Source organism: Musca domestica, unplaced genomic scaffold (genome assembly GCF_030504385.1).
Source record: "Musca domestica strain aabys unplaced genomic scaffold, Musca_domestica.polishedcontigs.V.1.1 21, whole genome shotgun sequence".
Taxonomy (NCBI): domain Eukaryota; kingdom Metazoa; phylum Arthropoda; class Insecta; order Diptera; family Muscidae; genus Musca; species Musca domestica.
In genome coordinates this window covers 12,550,824-12,577,427 of record NW_026712258.1, presented here as the reverse complement: position 1 = coordinate 12,577,427, position 26,604 = coordinate 12,550,824, and the positions used below count along the sequence as shown (strand labels likewise).

At 36.1% G+C, this 26,604-nt stretch overlaps 1 protein-coding gene across 1 annotated transcript in view; it reads right to left on the bottom strand.

Annotated features, from left to right (window-relative positions):
* The window catches only part of LOC101899368 (transcription factor E2f1), a 160,949-nt gene extending 134,966 nt beyond the window's left edge, over window positions 1–25,983 (bottom strand). The window contains exons 1-2 of the mRNA XM_059122770.1: window positions 25,094–25,983; window positions 16,125–16,162 (exon numbers count right to left, since the gene is read on the bottom strand). The gene's annotated coding sequence lies outside the window, so the exon portion shown is untranslated. The remainder of the gene's footprint in view (window positions 1–16,124; window positions 16,163–25,093) is intronic.
* Window positions 25,984–26,604: the final 621 nt, after the last annotated feature.

Genomic DNA, 26,604 nt, shown 5'->3' with positions numbered 1-26,604 from the left:
TTCGACTGAAGAAATGTCATCTCAACAACAAGTTAGAAAGTATCATAAATTCCATATCCATCTTAGGTCTACTTAGATATAGCAAGTTGTAAAGAATCGCTGACTTCTTTCGCAAGTTATGACAGATAAAAGTATTGGAAATTGTGACCATTTGTGGGTGATGTACCCGAAGGGGTTGGCAGATGTGTATCATCTTCACAACAGATCTTGCGCTACCAAAATTATTGTGTGAAATTTGAAGAGAGTTGGGTGCTTATTTTGCTTTCTTTGAGCGTTTTGTTTTTAAAAAATTTGAACCCTATGTGGGGGAGGTACCAGACGAAGTGGTGCGATCTCTACCATCTTTATAACAGATCTTGTGTTGATGAAAATATTGAGATGTGTCAAGTCTGAATGGAATCGGATGTTAATTTCACTTTTTATGAGCTCCATGAATATTCAAAATTTTGACCCTTTAGAGGTACCAGAGGAGTGGACAGAAATATCCCATCTTCACACCAGACCTTGGGTTAATAAAAATATTGTGGTTTGTGTAACTTGAAGAGGACCGGATTCTTATTCCGCATATTATTATCGTTTTGATTATTCAAAAATTTGACCCTTTGTGGGGGAAGTACCAGAAGGAATGGTCTTATCTCTACCATTTTTATAACAGATGTTGATGGAAATATTGAAATGTTTCAAGTCTGATGGAATCGGATGTTAATTTCACGTTTTATGAGCCAGAAGGAGTGAACCGAAATATTCCATCTTCACACCAGACCTTGGGTCAATAAAAACATCATGATGTGTGTAATTTGAAGAGAACCGGATGCTTATTTCTAATTTTATAATACTTTTGGTTATTCAAGACTTTGACCCTTTGTGGGGGAGGTACTAGAAGGAATGGTCCGATCTCTACCATCTTTATAACAGATCTTGTGTTGATGGAAATATTGAGATGTGTCAAGTCTAAATGGAATCGGATGTTAATTTCGTGTTTTATGAGCTTCAAGGTCAAAATGTTGACCCTTTGTGGTGAAGGCACTTAATAGAATGGACCGATATTGTCCATTTTCACAGCTGACATAGCACTGATGCAAATATTAGGATTGACAAAGTTGGAGCAAAATCGGATTATCCTTTCTCTTTCTGTGCAGTAAAATATTTTTTTGAAAATTGCGACCTTTTGTGGGGAGTACTTATAACTGCCGATATTGTCCATCTTGGTTAATAAAACTATTGTGATGTGTGTAATTTGAAGACAATCCAACTCTTACATCACATTTTATAAATGTTATCATTATTCAAAATTTTGACTTTTGTGGGGGAGGTACTGATCTAGCACTGATGAAATATTAGGAATTGCAAAGTTGGAGCAAAATCGGATTATCCTTTCTCTTTCTGTGCAGTAAAGATATTTAAGGAATTTTCATGGTGTCCTTCTGGGCGAAAGCAAAAAACTTCGACTCAAAGCTAATCTATCTTTCGGGATTCTTAATATCACAATACAGATTTGCCCGTTTTCACCCGGGAGGGAAACTTGCACGAGAGCGGAAATTTCAATTTGACTGAAGTTTACTCTTTTTTTTTGCTGCTGTGAAAATACACATACATAAAACTGCAACAACGGTATGGCAAAATTTAAAAAAATATCGGTTAGAGTAGAATCTGCTCGTTTTTGAACGAATTTTGCTCCCACTCTGAAACGAGCACTTATTGGAGCAAAATCAAAAAAAGAAGTTTTACTCGTTTGGTTTTTTCTACTCCGAAGAGTGCTCCCGCTCGAATACGGGAGAGTTTTACTCTTCGCTGCAATTCGAGGGAGTTTTTGAGGAGGTCCGCTTAAAAGCTTTTCATCATCAAAATAAATTTCCCACGCCTTCAATTTTCACAATTGAAGCTTCCTTAAGAAATGGTTCAAATGGTTGAAAACAAGGGAACAGCTCTAATTTAGTAAAAACTCTCGACTTTGTTGAAATTATTTCCAGATGTAGGTATTTGAACCCCGATTCCGGGAAGGTATTTTTTCCTTCGATGCCGGACCTCCCAATATTTTATCCAAAAGTCTGGATCCGGATTGAAAGCTAATGAAAATACCTATTCAACTAGTGGTTACAATTATTCGTGAGTTATATCTAAATTATCGATTTTTTGAACCCGAATATTTTATAAAATCCCCAAAAGTCGAAAAAGGCCCCATTTTTGAAGTCCACAAAATATGTACTAAGCTATATTTGACACTATAACCTTTCTAAATGCTACAATATGTGATATTATCTTTCCAAGATGAGAGGTTATGGGTCTTTTTTCGTGCATCCGGATATTATGATGTGCCAATTTTTGACCAAATCGGACACTTATTTCCAGAGTCATCGTACGGCCCAGCCAGGCAGACAGACGAACAGACACCCCTAAATTGACTCCAGTTGTAATTGGACCTAGGGTCCAAAATCGTTGTTTCGATAAAGCACGTTTTGTCCTCTTTTGCCATATGGGTGAGGGTATAATATCTACATCGGGGTCCTGTTTTTAAGCTTTTTTCAACAACCCAAAGAAACATTTTTGTATCTGCCCACGGACCGGGTCTTCTGTTTTCTCTCCCGATTTCCTTATTTTATCCTATATCCTATTTGTCTTTTCATTGGAGGCTCTATTAATTTTTTTTATCAAAAAATTCGTTTTACGATTGGGTCGTTGTCCGACGACATAATTACGTCCGTTGCAATTTATTCCAAACACATTGTTGTTATTGTTTTGTTGGCGAGAATAACAACATACATAAAGAAATAAATTTAATGAAGAAAACAAAAAAAAAAAACAAAAATACAAAATTATAATCTGATGGACATTAAATTTAGCACAATTCACTTTACATGGGGGGCTTTAAAAATAAAATTTCGTCATTGGATTTTATTTTTATTGCGTAGTTGCATTCGTTTGGTATGTTTTTGTTTTTTTTCTGTGCGCAAAATATGGACAAAATAAAATAATTCACAATTGTTCGCTTTCATTGCATGCGACACATGTTGCAATGGCGATGGTGTTGGTGTTGGCAACAATGTATTAATTGGGCGATGTTAAAAAGGAAATATTGCATTGTTGATCGATGGAAGTAGGTTACTGCTGAGGACTTAAAGGGGAGGAAGATATAAAATGCCCTTTATAGCTAAGAGAAACTTCCATATTTTTATATAACATAAGTGATGTTAATCGTTGTTATTAGATTTGGAAAAACGAACATTCAAGACAGATATAGAAAAAATATAGCAGTACGTAAAAGTCAAAAGTCGGGAGGGGCCGACTATATGATACCCTACACTGTTATGATTATTTAATAGTACCAAAAAAATTATTTGAAGTAGATCATACCATAACATCAGAATTTGACTTTAGATCACTTATAATTTGGTTTCAGAGGGGACTATCTCTAAATTTCACCGAGACATTTTTATCATTTATTTTTTAACAATGCTATAAGGTGCATGATATAACTTCGAGAAGGACTGTATTAAAAAAAATATATCGGAGTCGAGTTCCACCAAATGGAAACGTACTTCCCGAAATTCACTCCAAATTCACTGATTTCAGGTTTATTGTGAAAATAATGCTTAATTATTTTCACAATAAACCTGAAATCGAATTAAGGATATATATGGGAGCTATATTCAAATCTTAGCCTATCATAATAAAGATATCTAGTAACAAATATCATTCTTGTGGAGTGCATATTACGAATGTAAGGGACTTAAACCCCCAAATCGGATGAAATGTATATATGGAAGCTAAAGCTATATCTGAACGGATTTTCACCAAAATTGATGTACTTGCTTCTAGACTGAATTCGGTTGGATGTGCCAAAATTCAGGTCACTTGGATTGATATTTTCCAGTTGGTGCACAATTAACCCGAAATCGGTTTAAAATATACATAGGGGGGCAATTCGTCCTTGGGCCAAACAAATATTGTTTGGAAAATTGTCTCTACTCGTAGTAGTAGTATGTGGCAAAATTTGCCTGAATTGAAAATCAGCAATTTATCCTAAAGTATTTTTAACAACCCTATCTATCTGTCTCGGATTTTCATCTAAATTATCTCTCCGGACCAAACATTTGCTGATTTCGAGATCGCAGCTTAGGATTTGTTCCAGATTCTCGAATCCAGAACCTTCCTACCAATGACAGTTTATCCATGTCCGTCCGTATGAAATGAAGTAGGATGAAGAAGGGAAAAGAAAGGAATTAGGACGACAACATTTTATTCATGTGTGTATTACAACAGTTTCACCCGTCTAAAGTTTTGTTTTTGGGATTTTATGTCATTTGAGTTTTCTGTAAATCGGCAGTATGTCTCCCAAGCGGCCATAAAACATCGTAGCAAAGAACTGTCCATAAGATTTAGCCACATTGTCAACAATATTTTTTATATATACCCTCAGTCATATTGCTTCAGGTGTTATACAGGGTGAGATGCAGCCAACTCCAGACTGCTGTCATTTATAAGCCACTCGTTCGACATCTCCTAAAATTATTCCAGTGACAATATACAAGCGTACAAAAACATTTTGGTGAGAGTTCTCCAGAAAAAAAATTATTCGTGATGGAATTCAAGCGTGATAGTGTGATTTCTTTATATTTGGCTGGAAAACCACAAGTGGCTATCGTTAGAGCACTCCAGCATTTAAATGTGAATACATTTTTTGTGTCTCGTACCATCGCTCGTTACAGTGATACTGGTAGCGTAGCCCGACGTCAAGGAATTGGGCGGAAGAAAAGAGCAACATCAACAGAAATGGTTCGAAAAGTAAAGAAGCGACTTGATCGAAACCTGCGTAGCAGTGGCGAAAAATAGCTCGTGAGCTGAACATATCGCAATATTCCATTCGGCAAATATTGAAAAATGAGCTCGGGGTAAAGCCATTGAAATTCCAAAAAGTGCAAGAACTTACACCGCAACAGAAAGAAAATAGACTCAAAAGAGCTAAAGAGTTGCTTCGTTTGGCCGAACTGCGGAACTTGGTGAACTGCCGAATTTGGTTTTCTCCAATAAGAAAACATTCGCTGTCCAGCATTTTGTAAACAAACAAAATTATCGTGTTTACTTGCCAAAGAGGTCAGCTGAAAATGTGCACCTTCGGTTGGCCACCAGAACTCAAGCGCTGGCCATGGAGATGGTGTGGGCCGCCATAACAGCCGATGGTCGCTCTCCGCTCGTATTAATCGACCATGGCATCAGAATAAATGTCGAAAATATTCTGGAGGGTGTATTAAAGCCTTGGGCACGAAATCATTTTGGCCGCAGACCTTGAACATTCCAACAGGACTCAGCACTATCGCACTCAGCACGCGCCACCCAAGAATGGTTACAAAATGATGTTCCTCGCTTCATTCCCAGCGCCCAATGGACTCCAAAATCTCCGGATACAAATCCGGTGGACTATTGTGTCTGGAGTATTTTGGAAAGCAAGGTTGGCATTAAAAAAATACCAAAGTGTCGGCAATGGGCCAAAATACGGCAGAGCAACATTGACCAATTCGAACAAATCTAAACTTATTCTAAAATTTGATGTTAATTCCGACATTTTTTTTTCATTCAATAAAATTTAAAAAAAAATAAAAAATTATGGCGTTTCACTTTGTTGCAGTTTTATTATCTCACCCTGTATAATGATAACTTCCAATATTTAGTTGACTTAAGCCACATTTTTCAACGAAGCCGTATTAAATTTAATATCTGAAGATCGTGATGGTAAAAATCTCCTTCGGTAACAAATTTGTAACCTAGGTCCAGGCTTTTATATGGCCCTCGTAATAAGTAACCCCGATAGGTCTCTTTGAACCAAATCCGTTTCAGGTCATTTGGAATCGATCCAGAGATGTCCGTCCGTCTGTCCGTCTGGCTATTGCGCACGATAACTCTTGAACGTAGTATCCGATTAGGTCCAAACTTGGTACATGATAATATTATTGTCCAACTTTGACCGGGTTCGGGGATAGGCAATATTGGCTCACTCCTTCTGGTATCTCCTCCACAAAAGGTAAAAATTTTCTAAGAAAATAATTAACAGAACAGTGTTGGCTTGTTTGTTCGGGATACCGTAGTATTTTGTTGTTGCAAAATGTTTTTTGTCATAAAAGTTATTTTTTAAAATAACTTCTGGGGAGAATATCCCAGACAAAATACAATGGAACCGAAACCTAGGTATTCCCTGCCTTACCGCCTGGTAAACATTACCATCGTTCTCCACTAATAAACAAACGTTGTTTTTATAAAAACAACAATAATGGGATAAAGCCTGACCATTTTGCAAAAAGAAAATAATTAACCTTATAGAAAGAGAAAGGATCATTTGATTTTGTGCAAACTTTGCATATTCCAAAATTTTATGTCAGTGCTAACCTGGTGTGAAAATGGACAATATCGGCCCACGCCGTGAAGTACCTCCTCCATAGAGGGTCGACATTTGGAATAATTATAAAATGTGATGTAAGAGTCCGATTGTCTTCAATATTTACACATCCCAATATTTTTGTTAACACAAGATGTGGCGCGAAGATAGGATATATAGGTCCACTTCTTCCGGTACCTCCCTTACAACGGATCAAAATTTTGTATAACCGTAAAGTTCATAAAACGCGAATTGAGCATCCAAACTCGGCACATCTAAATGTCTTTATCAACACAAGATCTGCTGCGAAGATGGTAGATGTCGTCAAATTCCTTTTGGTACCTTCCCCACAAAGGGTCAAAATTCGCATAAGATATAAAAAAGAGTCCGATTGTTTTCAGATGTCTTACGATGTGCGTACTTTATATTTCTACCATCGCAGGGTCTGGTGCAAAGAATGGGTGTATCGGTTCACTCCTTCTGGTACCCACAACGGGTCAAAATTTTGAATAGGTATGAAGCTCGTAAAATACGAAATGAGCCTTCGATTTCTTTCAAACTTGGCACATCTTCATATTTTTATCAACAAAAGATCTGGTGTGCAGATGGTAGTTATCGGTCCTCTTCTTCTGGCACCTCCCCCCACAAAGGATAAAATTTTTGAATAACCTAAACGATAATAAAATGCGAATTAAGCATACAATTGAATTAAAATTTCACACATCCCAATATTTTTATTGGCACAATATTTGGTGTAAAGAAGGGGTTTATCGGTACATCCCCCACAATGGGTCAAAATTTTGAATAGGTATTAAGCTCGTAAATCGCGAAAATGCGAAATAAAACAAGATCTGCACACATTTTAACATTTTCCAGATATTATTACATATCTAAAATTACGCACAATAAATAGCCGATATAGGCCAAGTCTGGCACCTTGTAAAATTTATATCAGACTTGGGTCTAACCCCCTCCCCCCTCCTTTCGTACATCTATTACCAATATTCCAAGGTGTTGCAAACTTTTTGGTGCAATCAAACTTTTACTACCTCCACCAACACACAGTATTGTAGGGTCAAGTTAATATTAATACACCCCCTTACACCAACAACAACAGCAAGCCAAACTCCAATAATTCTGCTTTACTGAAATAATTTTGTTTTAATGAAAAATTTACTGAAATTTTTGAAGTGTAATACAGGGAATGCTTAATAAGTGTGGAAATAAATCTATCCCCTCCATAGTTATAAACGCTTGCACAGTAAAAGCTATTTTGAAACACTGTACAGCGTTTAAGCACCGATAACGGTCGACTAATGAGCTTGACTTAGGTAAGATCTCCATACCATTAATTATACCTAAACCCATTCCCATTCACAAAATAACTCAATTCTTGTTTTTTTTTTTTTTTTTTTGTATTCGAAAGTATTCCCCTATTTTATTCCATGTAACATCTCTGTCGAAAGCACTTAGCACCCACATGCAGAAACATAATTTCATTCTCAAAGGAAGCCTCTTTAGGAAACATTATCTACAGAGAATCATGCAAATATTTATTCGAATCTTTGATATTATAATTCAAAATCTGGCCTTAAGTGAAACCTAATGTGAAAGTAATTAATAACTAACTTTCTTAGCAGCCAACCAAAGAAAGCAGTCATTAGAATGCGGATACGACAACAAAGAAGAGACCCCCACAAAGAATACAAAGACAAGAACTATTGAGAAATTAAAGAAGAAGAAGAAATGATGACGTAGTAGCAAACAGCATCGAAGACTACAAAATTTCCGAGTCTGAGGAGACAGAAATTTGGTTCGGGTTCGAAATTTGTGTTCTTTGCTGCTCAATGTTTTTACTATTTTTCGCTAGAAAAGCATTAAACGGCTGGTGTGAGCCGCAGCACTTAACAGTTGAATGGTTCAATGAATGCTGAGAATGACGAAGTGTATGAAGATGGTCGGTCTCGGAGTCAGTTGATTAGTTTGTGTGTGTGGGGGGTTTTGTTCGACTAGATTCGAAATGGTAAATATGGTTTTATGGTTGGTAACGTCTTATGACGCTGGGGTCATCACACTGTGGTAATAAATGACAACGTCATTGTTTGGAAGTGAAGAGAAAAGAACAAGACGAGAAAGAAAATAAACAACAAGAACATACAAAGAATTAATCTACTTCCACTACTGACACATCTTTTTTCGCTCGATACGAGGTAGGGGGTTACAAGTTTCAAACTAGGATAAAATGTTCAGAATTCCTGGTAAGCTAAGAAATAATGACAACTACATACCCTTGCCAATACCAGTAAGCTAAAAAATGAGTTATTCCTATAAAATTTACAAAGCAACACAACTTAAAAAATGTTTTTGTCATAGAAGTTATTTTTAAAATAACTTCTGGGGAGAATATCCCAGACAAAAAAAAAACAAGGGAACTGATGAGGATTGGTGGCTCTTTCCGAAACCTATGTATTCCCTGCCTTACCCCCTGCTAAACATTACCATCGTTCACCACTAATAAACAAACGTTGTTTTTATAAAAACAACAATAAAGGGATTAAGCCTGATCATTTTGCAACAACATGGTACTAAATCTTTAAAAGGGTGCCATTTATTATGTGAACGGATGGAGATAACATTTTAGAATTTTAAAATTTAGTATGAGAATCAAGTTTGCAAAGTAGGTTTGATATATGAAGGTGATTTTGGAAATCTGTACTAAGTACGCGAACTACGCTAAATGACACTAAATATGGAACAGTTTGGTTTGGTTTAGGGTGAACGGATGAAGCTGAAATTTTGTATTGGGCTCCCTGTTAATATTAGAATCTGAAATTTGTTTAGCCTGTATATGTAGAGATTTTCTTTTAGAAATGTGTGAAAAATACTGAATGGTACAATATTTTGTATTGGGTGAAGTGATAGGATAAAATTCTGAAATTTGGTATTTAGATTACTGATGGTATATGTGTTTAAGATTTGGTTGTGGTTTGGACATGTGTCCTATATTTGTACGAAAAGTACTCAATGGTACTGGTTTTGGCACTGGGTGAAGGCTGGAGCTGAAATCACGAAATTTGATATTGAGGTCTCGGTTAGTATCTATTGGTGGTTTGGCAATAAGTACTGAATGGTACAATGTTTGGTATTAAAGATAGGAATAGAGATAAAATTCTAAAATTTGATATTTAGATTACTGATGGTATCTGTGTTCGAGATTTTGCGGTGGTTTGGAAATGTACGAAAAGTAAGGGATAGGGCTGAAATCCTCAAATTTGGTATTGAGGTCTCTGTTGGTACCTGGAATTGAGATATGGAGGATGTTTATGAAATGCGTACTAGAATTGCACGACAAGTACTAAATGGTACTAAATTTTGTATTGGGTGAATAGATAAGCTGGAATCCTCAAATTTAAGATCGATGTCACTATGGTTAATACATGGAGGTGGTTTTGGAAACGTTTACCATAATTGTTCTATATGTACTAAATTTGGTATACTATATAATAAATAATCCTTCAAATTAATATGGATGTCACTGTTGGTGTTTGTGACTTAGAAAAGGATCTGGTGTTCGATATGCGTACAATAATTGTACTAAATTTGGTAATGGGGGAAATTAAAGAACATAAATCCTAAAATTTGATATTAACGTCACTATCGGTATCTGAGGTTGAGATATGGAGATTATTTCGTAATTATGTACCATACTTGTTCGAAAAGTACCAAATGGTACTAATTTTGGATCACTGTTGGTAGTAAACATGGATAGATGTAGATTGTTTCGGATAGCGTACTAAATCCTACTAAATTTGATATTAGATAAAGGGATAGAGTTGGAATTCTGAAATTTGGTACCGAGGTCACTGTTGGTGTCTAAGGTGGAGGTGGTTTTGGACATGCGTTGTATAAATGTGACATCCACGGGCGAACTTAAAGTAGGTAGTGAGGAAATCGTTATCCTCATTTATAGATGGATGATTGATGAGATCATACGGAGCGGTTCCACCCTAACGGACCTCCCCGGCGACATAATGAACAATCTTACCCTCACCGACGACGACTTGAATGAGGCTATCATTCCAGGCAAGTCAAGTTGAAAAGCAATGTTTGGCCAATCAAGTTGGAACGGTCCCGGATTAAGCGGATCCTCTTTGTCAGTAGCCGATATATCGAAGCTTTCGAGCCAAAATGCTGTTAACGTCGTGGATAATGAAAAATCTAAAGATGAATCATCATCCAACGCAATCAACGGCTCTGACGGAATTTGTAGATGCAAAATTTTATAAGAATGCAATGTTATATCTCCGCAAATTCCTTGATATGAATCCGTATGCAAATTTGAGAAAAAAACTCGTATATCAAGTCTAAGCTTATGTTCGCGAGGAAGTTCGAAAGAACTTACCCAAACGAGAACTCTTGGTGTACAGAATTCTTCTTTCGGAAAATAGGGCTGCTCGCTCTAGTTGTAGAGCACGATTTCAAATCCTTAAGCAAAGGCAAAGCCGGAAACTCACCAGAGTAAACCGGCTGTGTCTACGTCTAAGAGGTTGCCAAATAGTAGTAAGGCGGAATCTAATTCTGCATAAATTGAGAAGCCTGAGGGCAAGCAATCGGTAGCTGAACAGAGCAGCAATTTGGCTAAATATTTGCCGCATAGTTGGCAAAATGAAGAAAAAGGCTCGAAGACGGTCCCCCTTTCTTACACACCCTCTGTCTGTAAAGGAAGGTCGCTCGACGGAGGAGGAGCACAAAGACAATGGTAACCTACACCTTCAGTCAACCTGTCTCATTTCATCTCTTGGACAAAGTAAAAACGAACACTGTAAAAGTCAAAAAAGGAAAACGGTACGTGAGGACGTGAACATACATAGCGCATTTTCGATACCAAAAGTTCTGCAGACCAAAAGCACATCAGAGTAAAATTTTAGAGTGATTTCCACAGACGGACGGAATCGACATAGATCAAGAATACATATACTTTATGGGGTTTAAACTGAATATTTCAAGGCTTTAGAAGCGGAAACATAGTATACCATCTAGGTGTAGGGTAAAAAAAAAACACATTTTAGGATTATAGCCGAACCTAATGTGAACTTATGCAAAACAATGCATAATTTAAGAAGGATAACGTCGAAGACAAAAATATTCCTTATCAAATTTCACTATAAGTTACAGTTAAATATTTTTTTCCATTGAATATCAAAAAGTAGTAGCATAAATTGTCCCAAAAATCCTTTTTTATCAATTTTTCCTCCGCCCTTCTTCAAATTAATTTTTTTTTCTAAATTGAAGTTAAACAAATGAAATAAAACTCCTGAGAAAAAAAAATGTGACGAAATTTTCTTCAAAGAGTTTTATTTCCTCCCCCTTTTTATATTACCCTCGTACATAAATTTAAATAAACTATATTCGATGATGAAAACGACAAAACATTATGATTTAATTTGAAACAGAAAACATGAAATAGCGGCTAAACTGCTCAATTATCCCCCCGAAAAACAGCTGAGTCCGCCTCATGATAAATGACAAATAGACCAAGTGCCACAACGGCAACGGACCGTTTCAGCGGACAATAGGCAGGCAATTACAGATGAATGAGTAGGAAGAACAACAAACGCAAAATCGCAAAAAAATCTTTCTAATTTACGAAAAAGCAAAACATAAAAGCCAAAGATGGAACAATGAACTTTGTAGGAAAACATAAATAAAGCTGGGCTTTTTTCTTTTATTTACCAACCACCAAAGGGAGGGTCATTCTCATTGGCCTGAGCACATAGTCTCGGTCATTAAATGTTGATAATTTGCTATTATTTTCATAATTAATTTTTATATTTCAAAAAATTACGAAAACTACTACTCATTTGAGAAATAAGAGCAGATGTGGAGAGAGGAGCGAGCGAACCAGCTTAACAACATACCATTGAAAATGTTGCTGCTCCCCAATACCAGTGATGGCCATGGCAATGACCGTGGCAGCCGTAGCCGTAGCAGTAGCAATAACAGTAACAGTAACTATGGGGAATTTGATGGTATTTCTTAAAAGGGGGCCAACACCACCAACTAACCAACCGGGCGGGTAGAACATTGTTGCTTGTTTTCATTAAAAGCTAATTTGAAGAGTGGGGTTGTATATTTGGTCGTGCCTTGCGGTTGAATTGAAATCGAAACTTGCTTGACATGATTGCCGGCCCAACAACACCACCATCACCAGAGTTAGCAGCCAACCAACCAACCATCCAGTCAAGTCACAACCACATTCCGTCAAATACGAATTCTACATCTTCATGGTCTCGCTATATGAAATATATCTGCAGGGGGAGACTCGAAGGTTAATAACCTCCCCACTTGGTTCAGGGCTATTTCAAATGCATTTGGGGAAATTAGCTGTGCCGTTAAAATGGACATGCGTTCCATCTATAACGATATTTTCTTTTGCCGGACCGTTGGCTACCCACAACTCCATTGGGAAATAGCACTTTCAAATCACCCCATATGGAAATGACTTTCAAAATACTTTTATTGGACGACTATATGTCATTCGAGAATTTGATTTTCGATTTTTTGAATTCAAATTTTGTTCATTTTGATAATCGATAATCAATAATTACCTAAAGAAATAATTCCATTCCAAAAAGCAAATGCAACCAGTAAGGAAAAATCAAAAGTCGGGCGGGGCCGACTATATGATACCCTACACCACTATGCATATTTAGTAGAGCTCCTGTAACAAAATAATTCATTTGGAGTACATAGATCATACCACCTGTCAAGATTTGGCTTTAGAGCAGTTATAATTGGCTTTCAGAGGGAAATATATGGGAGGCATATCCAATTCTGAATCGATTTTCACTAAATTTAACGGAGACATTTTAATCTTTTATACCAAATAACATTGCTATAGAGTGCATAATATCACTTCGAGAAGTATTATATTAAAAAATATATATCGGAGCCGAGTTCCACGAAATAGAAACGTACGCCTTGGAATTCACTCCATTTGGGCTGATATGAGCCATTATTTGCACAATAAACCTCAAATCAAATTAAGGATAAGGAAGCTAATTCCAAAGCTTAGCCGATTTCGATAACATTTGCAAAGGTATTTCCGAGGTCTATAAGATATCTGGTACCGAATATTATTGTCGTCGAATACATATTACAAATGTGAGGGACTTAAATACCAAATCGGAACATATATGTAGAAGCTAAAGCTATATCGGAACCGATTTTAACCAAATTTGATGTACTTGCTTCTAGACTGAATTCGGTCGGATGTACCAAAATTCAGGTCATTTAGAATGATATTGGCCGTTTGGCGCACAATAAACCCGAAATCGATTGAAGATATATATGGGAGCTATATCTAAATTTGAAACGATTTTAACCAATTTCAAAAGGGATCGTCCTTGGACCAAGCAAATACTGTTTGGAAAATTATATCTCAATCGGATAATAAATGCACTTGCATTCTGTTCACAAAAATACATGGGCAGATGGACTGACATGTATAAATCGACTCAGAATGTGATTCTATGAAGATCCTCAAGAGTAACTATGGGCCTATCTCACTTCCTTCTCCATGTCAAAAACAAATGTACCAAGACATAATACCCTTACCACTATGTGTTATATAATAACAAAAAAATAGATGGTCCGTTTTAGTTTTGAGATTAATTATTTTCTGTGAAAATGTTGACCTTTCATGGAGCAGGCACCAGAGGATGTGGACCGATATTGCACATCTCTGAACTCGATCTAAGTTTCATAATAATATTACGTTGTACCAAGTTTGAACCAAATCGAATGGCCAATGTTCTGAAACGGATTTTGTTCAAAGAGATCTAGGGTCTGAACCCTATATGGCTGAGGGTGTAAAAATTTCATATTAAATGGACGAAATCTGTTGTGGAACAAAAAATATCGCAAATCATTTTGCCGGTATATAATAGATTTTGATTTTTAAATTGTCTCAAACCACATTTAATACAACCGTTGAACATATTTGTTCGAATACTGGACATTTTGTTTACACAAATATGTTTATTCTTAAAACCCCTAATATTATTCTTCTTCAAAGTCTTTTTTGCATTCACTAAATCGGTTCAAAGGTTGTGGGGGAGATCGGATAATTCCAGATTATTAAAGTATAAGTGCTCTTTAGAAAGGCTAAAGATTGAGACCATCTCCGGAACATTCATGTCGTATCAGAACTAACGTGTGACAAACTCTATGTACCGAATTTCAAATAATTCTCTTAGAAAATGTGATATAAATGGTCAATACGCCGAATGTCGGGAGTTACAGTTATAAGTGGGTTATACGAAAACGTGGGCCAACATGTCCCTTTTATGAACTTCACCTGTCTACTAACAAAAGATATGCGTGTGCCAAATTTTTGCCTTCGATCTCAAATTGTCCGAAAGATAGCGTAATTACAGATTGACACACAGGCAGATTGAATGGATTCAGAAAATGGAAATAGTACGAACAAAGCTGTATGAGCTGCTACAACAACAGACAGAGTGACATAGCTAAATAGACTTAGAATTTAACGCTGATCAAGAATATATATACTTTGTAGGGTCTCTCATGAGTATTAGGAGGAGTTACTATGGTGGGTAGAAGATACACTACTCGCAGTCCCTGGGTAAAGTATTCGCATTAATTTAATTTCATTTCATTTATTTATTTACATGTTGCGATAAAAAAGCCATTAGGCCGGATATACCGCCTAGAAGGACAAATATGAATATGAATAAAACTGCAACTGATGACAACATTCGCTCAAAGCAACTAAATGGAAACATTGTTAACTTATTTTGCGCGCATACGAATAATTATACAGACTGTCATTTGTTATTTAAGATAGAACTCACTATTATCTATTACATCACTAAAGAGCTATGGAGCCAATGCCTGTGTACCCTCTTTACTATCATTTGTTTCTTAATAATATGCGCAATATATATGTTATTCATATCGGTACTCTCAGAATGATTAGAGTCAGTCAAAATTAACAAGTAAAAAAGCTGTAATTTCGGCCGGGCCGATCTTTCAATAATCTCCACCATTTGGAACGAATTTGGCAATTCTCAAAAACAAACGACGACGATTCTCAAACTATACGACGACATGAACCTGCGTAGGTAACATTTGTCATGAGCCATTACAATATTCAAATGCGAAACTTAAAAAAATCGGTTATAATGTCGAGGTACCCTTATATGGGGGCTATACGAAGACGTGGACTCATTTTCAATACCAATCATTCTGGACAAAATAAAAATTGTTTTTCCAAATTTTGAAGCTCTACGTCAAATAATGTGGGCTGTATCGTGATTTCATAAGACAGACGGACAGACATCGTTAAATCGACTTAGAATTTTATGCTGATTATACTTTATGGGGTCTACGACGAATATTTAGGGATATTACAAACGGAATGACAAAATTAATATACCCTCCTTTTCAAGGTGGGGGTATAAAAACGATTGGGTTTGTTTGTACTCGAACATTATAATCATCAGGAATTAAATTAAATATTTCTTGTTAACACGACAAATTCTTTCCACAATCATTGGATTGAAATTTCTCACTATCTTAAAATTGCACTGACCTCAAGGCGAATCAACCAAAAATAATGATAATAATAATAATGACCAAAGATCAACTGTCATTTTTAAAGTTTTTAATCAGCTATGTATCATCAGATTGTATTTATATACTTGTGTCCGTGTGTAAAGCAAGCAGTTCTTACCCAATATGAAATGCTTTCCAATTAAATCTGGAAATAACCTGAAAAAAATACAAAAATATATTAGAAATGGAAAAAATATTGGTTAATAATATTTTTAGAGGGTCTGGTGTTGTTGTTTCAAATATCCCGAGTCAGTCGCAGTGTTGTTCTTTTAATATTTTAATCAATACGACATCAACTCCAAGTTGCCTTTCAACTTTTTTGACCTAACCAATTTATTTTAATTCTGGAAAGATTATCCTGTGTTGCAAAGAAAAAGGTTGATATTTAACAAATTTGATCAAAATAATGTTCTATTAATTCATTTTGTAATAATAAAGCTATCTGTAATGCTACAAACACATTTGGAACACATCATCCCCACAACAAGTCCATGGGGCGAGGCTATGAAAACTAATGTCGCAATTCAAAAATTTAACTTTCGCTCTTTGTATCATTTTCACGCTACAGCAAAGAGCATCTTGAGGTGATATAATCAAATGGCCTTTCTCTTTCAATAGAGGCGACAACAAAGAAAGTTAAAATTCTACACCAACAATAATTGAACATTTGGAACATTTCGGGCAGCATCACTTTCACCGGACTTTAATTACAACAACAACAACTACTACTGCAACAACATGAAGTACATACATCATGGCAAAATACTCCATTCCAAATGTCAATCATTACAATTAGTGTTAAATTAACTTATTGTGCCGCCGCCGATAATTTCAAAATTGTTTCATTTTGTGCTGTTTTCTTTGTCCAACAGCAACAAATTTCGGAGCGTAACAAAAACAAAGATTTATTTTTGTCTAATAACCAGGTCGTTTGTTACACAAAACAAGCCGAAAATTTTATAACTACCACTACCCCAACGAGATAGAAGAAGCAAATACAAAACACAATGAAAAAAAATCCAAAAAAATCTAAATCTACAAAGATTAGATGTAGAAAATTAAAAAAAAGAATAAGAGCAAAATAAATTTGGCGATGAAAGCAAAATACAAAAAAAAAACAAAACGAACTTCGTACTTTCTTCTACAAAAAGCGGCATCAACAAATACCTATCTTAATGCAAAATGTATTTTTGGAAATTTGATTTAATAAAAATAAGTCTGAATCTGGAAGAAAAACATAAAGACATTCCCAATAATACAAACTATGTCAAATCTGCTGATCTATCATCTTTTCATAATTACAAAAATATGACATTTGAAATATTTTATAAAACTAAAAGGCCAAATTTAAGATGCTTTACTGCTACTTGAGCGTAAAGCCACTTCACTCGGTAACCATTGGTCCATCATTGTATTTGTTCTAAAAATAGACTTGGAGTGAAATGGGATAGGGGGAGAAATAGAGATAATCAAAAGTAGGTCGAGGGGAACTTGAAATACCCCAAATATGAAAATTGTAAATGATAATTTGATTGATGAACGTGTAGAGAGTGCAAAGTTTAATAAATACACTGAGCTTTCAAAAATGTAGGTTGAATCAGTAATTCTATGACCAGGCACAAAAATTGTCCTCCACCCCAGGCAAATCTTGCAATAAAGTTTCGTAATAACGAGTAAAAAACTGTAAGTTCGGCCGGGCGAAACTTCTAATACCCTCCACCATATGGAACGAATTCCACCATATGGAACGAATTTTCAAAAAAAATAAAATCCGTTGAAAATTCTGTTAAAATCTTAAAAATGCCCAATGTATCGGTTATAATAGGGTCTATACGACGACGTGGACCTTCATAGGCAACTTTTGTCATAAGCCATTACAATATTCAAATGGAACTTGAAAAAAAATCGGTGAAAAATGTAGCTAAAATCATCAAAATACCGAATATAGGGAAGTACCAATATATGGGGGCTATACCAAGACGTGGACCTGCACAGACAATTTTCTGTCGTAGGCTGTAGTATCCATTACGAACTTAAAATATCAAATTTGAAACAATTTCGGTGAATAATGTAGCTAAAATCATCAAAATACCGAATATAGGGAGGTACCAATATATGGGGGCTATACCAAGACGTGTACCTGCACCACCAATTTTCTGTCTTAGGCTGTTGTATCCATTACGAACTTCAAATACCAAATTTGAAAAAGTTCCGGCGAGTAATGTCGCTTAAATCGTCAAAGCACTGAAAATAGGGAGGTGCCATTATATGGGGGCTATATCAAAATGTGGACCTACATGGCCCATTTTCAATATCAAAAGTCCTGCAGACAAGATATACATTTGAGTAAAATTTTATCAACCTACTTCAGTTCGTTTGGAAGCTAGAGTGATTTCCACAGATAGACGAACATCGCTAAATCGACACAGAATTTTATGCTGATAAAGGATATATATACATTGTGGGGTCTATAATGTATATTTCGAGGTGTTACAAAAGGACAAACTTTATATGCCACCCATATTATGGTGGAGGGCATAAAAAAGGAATACACAAATCTGAGATATGGCCCACATTATTTCCAATTGAATCTACAATTACCAATTTCTTCTGAACCTGACCCGCACAATTTTCAGCTAGCTGTGACTAGATGTTTTCACTTACAGTCAGGTTAAATGCCACAAATATTTTAATTTTATGCAGAGACGAATGGAACGAAATCAATTTCGCTGAAAGCGATGGGTATGTAAATGCCGGAATTTTCATCACCAATGATAGACGGAGTCACGTTAATCCTTTTCTCAGATGTTCTCGACCACCATCTAAACTGGAAGAGGAAAACTGAGGTGCGTGCGATGCTTAATCGTATCTTAAGCCACATAGATATATGCGTCAATTGTCAGTGCGGTTCTAACCTATGGGGCTCTAGTTTGGTAGCACTCTTCACGTAAGTCATCCTACAAGCGAGGCACTGATCAAGTTCGTATAAATCACAAATGCATTTAGGAGCACACCTCAGGCCGCACTAAATACCCTACTTCGCTTAAATCCTTTATTTCGAGGAACAGGCAATCAGGTGTGACCTGAGGCTCAAAGAACTTAAACATCCAATCCTCTGGCTCTGCAATCTTAGGTAGGGAAGTCAAAACTAGTGACTACATATCGCCACATTGAACTTAGAACCACTCGACATTAGCATACTGGATAGGGACGTCAGAACGGAATGTGAAATGAGTGCTGGGGTCTTCTACGATAGCCTAAACATACCTGATAGGGACGTCAGGACCCGTTACAACCCACCGTTATGCAGCATAACTGTCTATACTGGAGGTTCTAATATGGAATGTGGAATAGGTGCTGGGTACTTCTGCGATAGACTAAACATTAGCAAATCCCACAAACTTTGCACCAGCTATGGGGTATTCCAGGCAGAAATCTTTGCGATCAACAAAACCATAGATCTATTGACAAATACAAATTGTGAAGTCAACAGTCCGCCGACTAAATATACATCGATTGGCACCAAAGGCGCAAAATTCCTTTACAATTAAATCTATGGCAGTTTTGGAGTCTAGGAAAGCTTTGGAAAAAGTTAAGTCATGCATCCAGCTCTGTTGGGTTCCAGGCCATTGCAACATTCCAGGTATTGAGCGAAGCAGATGAATTGGCAAGATATGGATCCTAGGTAATTTGCATTGAAGTCGAGGACCCGGTTAGAACACCTTATGCCACTTCTTTCGTGGGATGCATGATCATTACTCTGGGAGATTTCAACAAAACTGGCTAAATGGAAGGGGATGTAATGTCTTGAAAAAAACTTTGACCTATACCCTTCGGGAAGAGATCAAGGTCATTTATCTTCATGGCGAAAATTGACTTAAAACTTGTGGTGATGGTCATCATAGGTCACTGTAGGGCCATGACTTCTAAGTGGAGTGACGATGATACCGTTTACTGTAGGACGAGGAGAAAACTGATGTGGTAGAAAATTTACTCTGCCACTGCCCAACTCTCATCGATGTGAGACACAGGCTTATGGGATAGCAGATAATGCACGATCTGTCTTCATTCTCCAACACAGAAACAGAAGTAATTCTTCAGGAAAATTAAAAATTGCTAACGATAATTTTTTTATTTGAGGATTAAAATTTATTATTATTTTCCAAATTGTTTCTTTCATTTCTCTATCTTCTTTTCTCAGATTTAGGGTTGACACAATGGACCAGCAGGTCTCCAAGAATGCAACTGTGCGTCCTTTCACCTATCCTAACCTAACCTAAAACAATTTAATTGCTTTACTCCCAGTTGTTTTGTATCACCTGCAAGTTATCGAGGCAGAGTTGGCTTTTAAGGTCATTGAGCCTTCTGACGAACTAATTGGAAAATTGCATACATTTGTATTGAATTCTGACCAAACACCTCAGTTTCCCAACCATGTGATCCTTGCCTCAATAAGTGAAATCATGGAATCATTCTTCAAGACGAAACAAAATTCTGCCGGTAATATTCCCCAGAAGTGAGGAATCAGAGTAAGTACGAGACGATCAACGTTGAAGACGATGGTACTGTGTTTCTTCTACTCTCTTTGCAGCACAATCATAGGATGATAACAATGGCCTGGACAGTTGAAAAAAGACAGTAAACAAATACTGCCTACAGATAATAGCGGCAGCGAAGGATTCCATCCAGCTGATTTAATATAAAAGCCCTCCTTCAACTTTGGTCTGGGTGAATCACAATCTCCATTACAATAATCAAGAGTAAATGAGAGGAGTGTTTCCACCCACACAGTGTAACTATTATCTTGCTTAGTACTGCTCAATGATTTGCCTCCTGTGAATCTTTGGATAAACCAGCAGAAGTGGCCAAGTTTCTAAAAAATAATATAAATTATTTTATCGAAATTCAAAGCAACTGCATATTAGTTACGCAAAATTGTATAATCAAATTCTAACACAATACTTCATCCCATAACATCCCGCTCACACTCACATAACATTGCCACAAGGACAACAATAGTCTCATATCCAAAAAGTAAACCGATTTTGGCTAAGTCCTTGAAATACCGAACGACACAATCCATGGAGATAATTCAGATCCCTTATTTTTCAGATTTTTTTTTTTACATTCCACTTAAACCTTTGTTTGAAATATTATTCCGAATGAAATTGTTTTGAAATAAATTGCTAAACTCGTTCGTAGGCGTAACAGTAGGTTTATCAATACAATTCTGATCGCGATTTGGCCAAACAAGAGGACAGCGAAAAAAAAATTATAAATTGAAAGTGCAGGCCCAATTTATATGTCGATAGTTTGGGGACCTCTAAAGCACTCAAGTCATATGACATATGTATACCATGAGATAAATTCTCGATTTTAATGTAGCCCTTTCAAAGATACTCAACTTAATTAATCTTGTTCCAGGACATAGCAATATTATGGGGAACAAAATGACTGATGAGCAAGTTGGCTCCCAATCAACTGATCTAACAAGACGACCTTCACCGATATAATTAGCATTTGAAGAAACTAGGAAATAATGGCTTTGTATCTATCCGGCCAGAATTCACCAAAAGAAGAGCATGTTCCTTTTTATCACTTAGTAAACTATAGCTATGAATTACCGTTGGCATATAAACTAACCAGATCTCTGATATAGAAATGGGTTGAAGTGGTCCTTACCACTGTAGACTATGCGAAAACAAAAAAGAGGTACAGGCAAATATATGGTTACAACACTTAATTAAAATGCTCTCTCAGAGTTGCCATTTTTACAAACATCCTTCTACTTTCAAATCTTTTCCCTTTCCCATTTCCATATTATCTAGGAAGAACACAATGAACCAGAAGTCTCCGAAAGAAGCAGATGACCTTTTAGGATCCTTGAAACAAATCTCATCTCCTGGTTTAGTTGGCTCAAAGAACAAAAGAGTAAAAAAACTGTAAGTTAAAATCGTTAAAATAGCGAATGTAGCCGTGATATTAAGGTCTAACCGGTCGACGTGGACCTGCATAGGCAACTTTTGTCATAAGCCATTACAATATTCAAATGCGAAACTTGAAAAATGCGGTGAATAATGTAGCTAAAATCATCAAAATACCGAATATAAGGAGGTACCACTATATGTAGGCTATACCTAGACGTGGACCTGCACAGACAATTTTCTGGCATAGGCTGTAGTATTCATTACGAATTTTAAGTACCAAATTTGAAACAATTCTGGTGAATAATGTCGCTAAAATTATCAAAGTACCGAATATCGAAAGGGACTATACGAAGACGTGGACCTGCACGGACAATGTTTGGTCATAGGCTGTAGTATCCATTACGAACTTCAAATACCAAATTTGAAACAATTTCGGCGAATAATGCCACTAAAATCATCAACATACCGAATATCGGGTGGTACGATTATATGGGGGCTATACAAAAACGTGGACCTACACAGACAATTTTCTGCCATAGGCTGTAGTATCCATTACGTACTTCAAATACCAAATTTGAATGATTTTCGGTGAATAATGTGGCTTAAATCACCAAAATACCGAAAATAGGGAGGTACGATTATATGGTGGCTGTAGCAAAACGTAGACCTACATGGCCTATTTTCAATACCAAAAGTCCTGCAGACATAATAAACATTTGAGTAAATGTTAATCACCTAAAATCGATTAAATGTTGTGACTCATTCCGAAACGGAAACAAGTAGGGTTTGAGGCACCTCTCCAATTGAAAATTTTACCACGGGTTCCCCACGAGGCCATGGGTACGAAGATAAATTTTTATCTCAGGGAAACCGAGTTATGGGCTCACACTTTTTTAAGAGTAAAGTTTGTAGCCGCACTTTGTAATCAGGGGCGTCAGAGCTTAACATTGATATCCATATTGAGCCATGTTGTACCGAGGATTAAACCTTTATACTGAAATCTCAAAATATCAAACATTTTCAAAATTGGGACCAAAACCTTGAAAATACGGAGAATCCGAAACATACAAGGAGTATAGGTAATACGTACTTCATATATCCTATCTTCAATGTCAAATATCATAGGAATAACAAAAATTGCACAATTCGATCCTTAGTAGACGGATATGACTTAATCGTCATGGACTTTTTATCACTGGCTATAGCCTATCAGGATCTTCGATGCATATTTCGAGTTGTAAAATTTAATACATCTTCTGTTTAATGGTGGGGTTATACAAATGGGTTGTTACATCCCCAATGGCTTTCAAAACGGTCAAAGACCAGGTTATAAACCTGACTTGCCTGGTGTCCAATTAACTAGCCTATGACGAATTCATTTTCTTTTGCATACAAATCCGAAATACTTATGGAGGTATTTTATAGCAGTAAATTTGTCACTCTTATGTATTTTGTACAATTTCCGGTGGGGGGTTAGATAGGTGACCACCATAAACTGTAACTTATCTAAAGCTTATGTGCTCAAAGCAAAGCAAAACAACAAAATCCAGTTATGATAACGGCCAATGTTCGGAAATATTTCATAATAATGCATTTTGAACATTGACAATGACGACAATCCAGAAGAGAATAAAGTGCACACCGCTCGCTCTAGCCTTTTTTTTTTTTTTTTGCAACAACATCGCGATATTCCCCCACTAGGTCCGTTTTGTTGTTCCCGCATTATTCTTTAATGATGTTGTTGTTGGTGTCACAGGCTTTCGCTGGTCGATTGTGGGATAGCCGGAATGGGGGGGGGGGGAAGCAATGCAGTGGGATAATGACGAAAGGAAGGAAATCTAAAAAGCGAGGACTCAACAACAAACAAAACACACACGGAAAACTAACACTGCCTTTACACGGTGACATTTTTTAACCATGCCATTTTTTTTTTTTTTTTTTTTGTTGGTAAAAGGTGTAGAGAGACAAGGATAGAAGAAAAAATGGCACGGTAAGCCACCGCACAGGGTTACATGCCATTTTCTTTGCATTTCTCTTTTTGCTTCTTCCGAATTTTTTATGATTTTGACATTTCATATCGTTTCTTTATTGCAATTTTTGATGTGATTGAATTGTAAAGTGAAGTATACGAAAATAAATTGGAAGTATTAAAAAGTAAAAAAGAAAGTTAAAATAAAAGTTAATAATGCAATATTTAACACCTCAATAACTTTTTCCATAATTTCTTCTTTAGATTCACACATTTAATTTTAAATCACTTCTTTATAAATATCTGTTACAAACAATTAGCTCTATACGAAATACTGAATAAAATAAAATGTCAGAAAAAATGCCAAGCACTATTATCGTAAAATGCCACCGTGTAAAGACGCGAAGATTTACGCAGAAATTTTAAAAGAGAATTGATAAAAATGCCAGCTAAAAATTGCACCGTGTAAAGGCAGAGTAACACTGCCTTTACACGGTGACATTTTTTAACCATGCCATTTTTTATTGTTGGTAAAAGGTGTAGAAAGACAAGGATAGAAGAAAAAATGGCACGATAAGCCACCGCACAGGGTTACATGCCATTTTCTTTGCATTTCTCTTTTTGCTTCTTCCGAATTTTTTATGATTTTGACATTTCATATCGTTTCTTTATTGTAATTTTTGATGCGTTTCTTTTATTGTGATGTGATGTTTTTAGTGATTGAATTATATGAAAATTAATTGGAAGTATTAAAAAGTAAAAAAAGAAAGTTAAAATAAAAGTTAATAATGCAATATTTAACACCTCAATAACTTTTTCCATCATTTCTTCTTTAGATTCACACATTTAATTTTAAATCACTTCTTTATAAATATCTGTTACAAACAATTAGCTCTATACGAAATAATGAATAAAATAAAATGTCAGAAAAAATGCCAAGCACTATTATCGTAAAATGCCACCGTGTAAAGGCGCGAAGGTTTACGCAGAAATTTTAAAAGAGAATTGATAAAAATACCAGCTAAAAATTGCACCGTGTAAAGGCAGTGTAAGACGAAGAAAAAAAGAAAATGGCATGGCTTTTTTCGGTACTAGTAACACAGAACATAAGGGGGGTAGTAACAAAAATCAGAAGAAGGGAACAAGAATATTTAATAAAAGGCGGTGTGGTGTTAGAGGCGATAAACTTACTTTTTCCCTGTTTTTTGAAGGCTTTTTTGGAGGATTTTAGTGAAATTTTAGTTTTGCTGTATTTTTTTTCTAAAATTTATATTGAGAGTTTTTCTTTTAATTGACAATTAATTCTCAACTTCATAATACACTCCACCAAGTCGACCCGACCGACACTCAATCGTTCAGCATGCGGTGTCCGTCCTCGATATGAACAAATTTTTATTTTCTAGACTTTTTCTTCGAGCAGAAGCAACAAAATATAAAGTACAAAATAATAAAACGATATGAGAATCGCAGAATCGTGTATTTGTGGTTGAGTGACTGGGTTGTTTTGCTCTTTTTTCGCCCCAGCAGGTTATGAAAAAAATTCTTTCAATTTCTGTAAAGCGCACTTGAGTATTTCTTCACATTTACTGGATTAATCGGTTTGAATTTTCTTGATTTTCTGCTGAATTTTCTGGGATTGCAACATTCGGACAGGGTTCTTGGCTTACGATTGCCTCACGAATGAATTTCTTCTATGGATTTTAACCAATTTTTCTTTTTTTTTGCACTTCACTTGACACTCTGTCGGTGGTTCGGTACATGTGTTGGCGTTTTTTCAACAAAATACTAATTCTGTGACAGTAGAGGCAGCAAGCAACAATACCCTACACATGGATTGGTCGTATCGTCGTTCGCTCGTTGCCTGCTCGTCGTGTAGCGAAGTAGGTATTTTGTTGTAATATTGGATATGTTGTTCTTTTTCGGAGTAATTTGACACCGTTGGCCAATGTAGGCGGTTGGTAAAGGCAAAACTGATTGATGTTCAAGCCAAGAGGGAGTAGGGTAAGCTTTTTCACATCAAAATTACTTTCCGATTGGAACCGGCAAGGCAGACCTAAATCTATTACAAAATCTACAGTTTTTGCCGACCATACTTATGTCGCAGCCAATAAACTCGTTTAAGTTAAAGCACTCGTAAATATTCTTTATTTCTTCCTCAAATTCTTCTTCGTAAATAAACTTTATTTTATTTTAATTCCAAACAATTCCGTCTTTGCTTTGGTTTGTTTACATTTCTGCTACAGCTGATGTGACATAAACTTTACACACAAACCCACATGCAGGCAAACAGGCACAATTTGACAATTGCTGGCTACGAGCACTCATATTTTTTGTAAACAAACCCCAACTGCAACAATAACAACAACAATACCTGTGAAAAATGAAATGAGAACATCTGTGATTCCCCCATTAGTAGGTCATGTGTTAGACAAAGACAAAAAATGACCGGCATTTTTGCGTCATAACGAAAGAGAACAACAAAAACGCTGCTCAGCTGTTTCTCCGCTCTCATGTAACATCAAGAAATTGTAATAGATTTGAGAAATCGTTACTTTTGAACAAATTCATTTCCGGCAAATATTACCCAGCAAGGTAAAACAAGAGTCTTGATAGCAAAAGGAGAAAAACAAAATAAAAAACAAAACAGTATTTTTAACACATTCTTTCCAAGGAACATTTGCTATGAAGTGTTGTCGTGTCAG